Below are 6526 nucleotides of genomic sequence, written 5' to 3'. Positions count from 1 at the left end.
GTAGGATGGGGACGGCTCAACACATTTCCGAGTCTCTATCCAAAGAAAAGACAGCTGCTGCTGCTTCTGCTGTTGCCGCATGCCATTACCCTCAACCCTATTGAATCGAGTCGATATCCCACCACCCTCACAGCGAGACCTGCGGACAGCACCAGTGAATGGGGAGACCGCCTGCCGGCACGAGCACGCGGGGCTTTGCGACCACGTGCCTCATCCCGTCCGCCGCCAGTGTTCCTTGGCCCCGGTCCCAACATTGAATGCGGTAGACAGACGGACTCTGCTGGAAGTCGCTCGTGCTCTAGCAAAGGGCCACGGTGGTGTTTTACTCGACAGCAGTGGCCTCCCCCCATCCCTAGCCTGCCTCCCCCGCTCCATTCCTCCAACACGGCGCCTGTCTCGGCGCGCCCCCCACCCATCAGCCCCGACTGAACCGACTCCTACCACCACAACCTCACGGAGATCATGCAGGCGGCACCGTGAGCCGCCCCCAGCAGAACTCGGTGGTGATGGCCCCAGAGTGGACGGGCTGGATGGAAAGGACGAGGAGGGGGGGGAGGGATCGATGATTTAGGGCTCGGGACCCAGCAGGACGCCTGAGTGGGTACGCGATGGATGAAGGCGGCCTGCTGCCCAGCTGACGCGAGCACAGGCGCCGCGAGTCCGCCTGGGTTGGAGGACCCCATTCACGTCTTTTTTCGTACGGTGAATGAAGAGTAACTGTTGGAGATTCAGTTGAAAGTGAATGAGCCACGCGGTTTCTTTGTCTGAGACTTGGTGAATTGTACATGTACAGACGAAGATGCAGAGTTTAGCCTCAATAGACTGTTTGGCAACAAGCGGTTTTCGCAAGCACCCACGAAGGCTGGCACAGCACACGAGGGGGTGAATGGCCAGCACCACGCCCGGCCACCTTTATATCTCTCGTGGCAATGTTTACACATTGCATCAAGTACTCATTCGAGGCTGAGTCGACCTAGGGGATGCCCAGGGCCGGTTCAGATCATCTTCAATCGTGTTTGCCAGATACTCACCCACCCATCCACTCATCCATCCACCCACCCAATTACCTACCCACCCAATCACCTTCCTACCCACTCACAAACCCATCCACTCACACACTCACACACTCATTAACCTACTCACCCAACCACTCACCCACCCCCTCACCCAACCACTCACACACTCACCCACCCACACACTGCCTTCACATATGTATTTGGGGCAGTGTGTAGATCAATGGTCCGCAGTTTGGAGCACGTCGCCACTGTCGTATACAGGAGTTTTATTTCTACTTTTGTGAACTGATTTACTGGGGGCCTCGACTCCTCCTGATGAGACTCGGCCGCGTGGGGTGGGAGCTTGGGATCGTGGTTAGAGGAGGTCGTTTGGAGGGGATGAAGCACGTGGCACATCGAGTCGCCTTTATTGAGTATTGTATCCAGTAGCCACGAGTTCGGCGACCAAGGGTAAGATAAGACCTAAGGCCAGATGGTAGGAGAACTATTAGGGCAGATTTTGGAGATCGCGTGTTGACTGTGCAGCAGCTGCGGGATCTGGCGTAGGGGAGGCGTTGGAAATGAGGTGTTGTGGTGGTGGTGGCATCAACCGCCTATGCCATGGTGATGACGTCTCGATCTTGAACTCTTGAATGGCGAAAGCTCGGCGTAGACTCCGGATTTGTTGACCAAATCCCGAGGAGACATCGTCACGGAATGAGGACGCGTGCGCGATGGGGATTCGTAGGAGACCTGGTCGTGGTGGTAGTCGCTGAGGCTTAGACTGAGAAGGCCTCTTTCAGGTTTACGATGTCTCCCTGCTACGGTGTAGCGCGTACGGCGGAGTGAGCCGTCATGTCAGTCGGGGTCGACCCAGACCATCATCTTTACGGAGGAATAAAACCAATTTTTTTTTTAACTGTATTTTTATTCCCGACTCCTGGACATCACCACACAAAGAAGAGCACCGTTCACACACCGCGTGGCCATCACGCGGACTCCTTCGCGAGAACCCCGGTGGTCATCCTCGCAGCAGCAGCGGCGGCTTTTGGCTCGCCATCGGACAGACGGGCACCGCATCACGCGCTTTCGGATGCGCTTCTGCGACCGTCTGGAACGCTCTTCCTTCCGATATTAGGAAGCCACTGGAGCTATGCACTTTTAAATCCAGAATGAAAACCCATTTCTTTAAAACTGATTTTTGTCTTCAGTTTGTTGTTCTTCCCCCCGCACCTCCGATTAGCACGGTTGGATACGTACGGTGCGATATAAGTTCAGCATACATGCACATACATTCCAAGGTGCACCTTCGGTATCATCAAAACCGTCATAGCACTTGCTCTGTTTAGTTTTTGAGGGGAGTGAAGAGTCGCATTCCACGTTCCTCTGGCGGGTACAAGTCAAGCGATGGGACAACATGCTGGTACGCGAGGGCGAGCAGCTTTGTCCGGCAAGAGCGCTCCGTGTGGAAGGATGCGGGTTGGGGTGGGGAGGGGGGAGCGGCGAGGATTCGCGGCTCAGGGGCGCCGCGCTGCCATCACTTCCCCTCCGATGGAGAATAATGGAAATGAGAAGCGCGCAGCCCCGGGGCGCTGAGCGAGCGAGAGCCGCGCTCCCTCGTCCTCAGAGCCGCGTCGCCACGTAGACGCGCCTCGTAATGAGATCCGCCCCCCGCATGCTGATGAAGCGGTGCCGGGCTACGAGGGGGGGGGGGCGGTAATTGGCTTTCACGATCCGGAGAGCGTCTTCCCCCTCGCCTTCCCGTCTCTCTTCGCTCGCTGCCCGCATTCCCCGGGCCATCCATTATAATTACCGGCGTTTTGTGATTCCAGATGTGATCAATGTAATTAAACCGCAACACCTGGGACCTCGCGCCGTGGCCGCACGGATCGCCCCGACGCGTCCGCGCGGCCCCGTCGGCCGCCCTGGCAGCGCTAAGTGTGATGAACGCGAGTGAGTCCGCGTTGCCCCGGGGCGACTGTGCCCTGGGAATAAGAGGACGACCAGGCGGGCGCCCTCCACCTCCCCCCTGCCTCGATAAGATTTCCACAAGATCTACGAGCGGCCCGATCTCCATAAAGAACGCGCGCCTGCGATGGCTGCAGGGGGCACTTCGGCCGGAAAATGTCATAAATTTCAAGTTGGAATTGCTGTTCTTAAGAAAATGGAAAAGTCAAGCTGAAAAATGGAAAGGAGCGCGGTGCTGTGGGTATAATAACCCTCGTCACGTGCCCGGTATCGACAGCAGAAACAGCAGCGCCTCTTCGTGGGCCGCGATAAAGACCTCAGGGCCCGTCTCCCCGCCACTCTGACCGCTCACCACCCACCCTGACCGCTCACCACCCACCGTGACCGCTCACCACCCACCCTGACTGCTCACCGCTCACCACCCACCCTGACCGCTCACCACCCACCCTGACTGCTCACCGCTCACCACCCACCCTGACCTCACACCACCCACCCTGACCGCTCACCACCCACCCTGACCGCTCACCACCCACCCTGACCGCTCACCACCCACCCTAACCTCACACCACCCACCCTGACCGCTCACCACCCACCCTGACCGCTCACCACCCACCCTGACCGCTCACCACCCACCCTGACCGCTCACCACCCACCCTAACCTCACACCACCCACCCTGACCGCTCACCACCCACCCTGACCGCTCACCACCCACCCTGACCTCACACCACCCACCCTGACCGCTCACCACCCACCGTGACCGCTCACCACCCACCCTGACTGCTCACCGCTCACCACCCACCCTGACCGCTCACCACCCACCCTGACCGCTCACCACCCACCCTGACTGCTCACCGCTCACCACCCACCCTGACCTCACAGCACCCACCCTGACCGCTCACCACCCACCCTGACCGCTCACCACCCACCCTGACCGCTCACCACCCACCGTGACCGCTCACCACCCACCCTGACTGCTCACCGCTCACCACCAACCCTGACCGCTCACCACCCACCCTGACTGCTCACCGCTCACCACCCACCCTGACCTCACACCACCCACCCTGACCGCTCACCACCCACCCTGACCGCTCACCACCCACCCTGACCGCTCACCACCCACCCTAACCTCACACCACCCATCCTGACCGCTCACCACCCACCCTGACCGCTCACCACCCACCCTGACCGCTCACCACCCACCCTGACCGCTCACCACCCACCCTAACCTCACACCACCCACCCTGACCGCTCACCACCCACCCTGACCGCTCACCACCCACCCTGACCTCACACCACCCACCCTGACCGCTCACCACCCACCGTGACCGCTCACCACCCACCCTGACTGCTCACCGCTCACCACCCACCCTGACCGCTCACCACCCACCCTGACCGCTCACCACCAACCCTGACTGCTCACCGCTCACCACCCACCCTGACCTCACACCACCCACCCTGACCGCTCACCACCCACCCTGACCGCTCACCACCCACCCTGACCGCTCACCACCCACCCTGACCGCTCACCACCCACCCTGGCCTCACACCACCCCCCCCTGACCGCTCACCACCCACCCTGACCGCTCACCATCCACCCTGACCGCACACCACCGACCATGACCGGTCACCACCCACGCTGACCTCTCACCTGGTCCTTGGATTAAGCAACAATTGTATATCGATGCTGTTGAGGAAGCCCGTTGCGATGCCTTTGACTGATGGATGGAGAGGAGGAGGAGGGCTGGAGCATGAGGCAGTAATTAATATGCCGCAGAGTCGGCTCGGATTTCACGCTTCGCATTCAGCGCAGATTCAAATGGCGCAATTCTGAATGCACACGTGAACGCTCAGGTGAGGACACGAGGAGAGTTTCTCACAGCGCCCGCGCATTTCATTCCACAACAGTAACGAGGGACAGAGATGCAAAGTAGCAGAGCAACGCGCCTAAAAAGAACATTGTTTAATCAATGTGCACTACCCGCTGTGACATATGCATTAGAAACAAGGTCTGTAGAACAAAAAAAATAAAAGTATAGGGAGGTGGGGAAGCACGTAGAGATGCACGGTTGGAATGACACCGACAAAGAGGAACACGTGGATCAGAGAGCATGCGCAGTTTAAAGACATAATCCAAACTGTTAAGAAAATGAACGATGGTCCAGATTAACGACCAAGTGGCAGCCATGGAATGGAACGCGTCGGAGAGAACGTGCGCAGCGGAGACGGAGCGATGAAATACGTTCACATGGAGGCGCTGGGTAGATTGTTGCATCGTAACTGGCGGTGTCTTGGGAAGGCCTTCATCCAGCAGTAGACTGATCATAGCTGACGTTGAATTGGCAGCAGCAAGGGACAATGCAGGATTGCGTGTGGACGTTTGGGGCCACGAGGCTCGGGCCTCCACACACTTAGGACCCCACTGGGTCTCCACTGGGCCCCAACTGAGCCCTCGCGATCCCCACCGGTCTCATATGAGCCCTCACGATCCCCGTGCTCTAAATGATTCAGAGATGGAGCGGGATGCGCGCGTCGCCGTGGGCGCTGCAGCAGATGGGGCAGATGGAGCGAGCAGCGACGCCGGAGCTCGGGGGTAGAGTTCCTAGAAGAGAGAGAGAGCGCGAGAGAGGGAGGGAGGTAGGGGAAGGAGTGAGAGGAGAATACATGATTTAATGCGTGAGAATATAAGAATGAGGAAGAAAAATAGGGTGATGAGTTGGGAGAGAACGACAAAGAGAGAGATGGACGGATGAGGAATGAGAGAAAGAGTAGGAAGGGCGTAGTGAAAAGTCGAGGGGAGGAGGGAAAAAGTGAGAAGAGCAATGGAGCGATAGGGTAGGGGAGGGGAGGGAAACCATGTGAGGGGGGGGGTATTGAGATGATGAGAGCCATTAGGATGACGAGAGCATTTAGCGTGACGAATGTAGAGAGGAAAACGAGCGTAATTAACGAGACTGTGATAATTAGCGGAAACGCGGATGAAGGAGACGAGAGCGAGGCAGTGCGGTGAGAGAGGAAACACCGCGCTGACAAACCGCATCGTGGTTAAATGTCGCAGTTAATGAGGGGGCGTTAATGAGGATCGCAGTGAGGGGGTCATTGTGAGTGGATGGTGAGGAGTAGATGGTGAGTCGGATGTTAAGGAGTGGATGGTGAGTTAGATGTTAAGGAGTGGATGTAACGGAGTGGTGCTTGAGTCGGATGTTAAGGAGCGCGTGTGAATGATGTTCATGGCGGAATGGTAATTGTGGAATTTTAACCAGAGGGGTTAATGAGAGATTGTTAATATGGATACGTTAACAGGATAACATCGATGAGGTCACATTTATGAAGAAACGTTAGAGGTTTATAAAGCTTAGTTAATTAGACTGTGTTAATCATCGGTTAATAAGGTAGTGCCACTGTCATACATATGCTTCCACGGCTAATGTGATTTATAATTAGTTGTTTTTGGTTAGATCGTGTAGTTGTGATCTAAACATTTTTACGATAACCCTCCACCACCTGACAGTCAACAACATTTCTCGGTGATTCCTGCTGTAGACTGGAGGAGGAGGAATGCTGA

Source organism: Lampetra planeri, chromosome 33 (genome assembly GCF_965212315.1).
Source record: "Lampetra planeri chromosome 33, kcLamPlan1.2.h2, whole genome shotgun sequence".
In the NCBI taxonomy this organism is placed as follows: Eukaryota; Metazoa; Chordata; class Hyperoartia; order Petromyzontiformes; family Petromyzontidae; genus Lampetra; species Lampetra planeri.
This window is presented reverse-complemented; position numbering follows the sequence as displayed.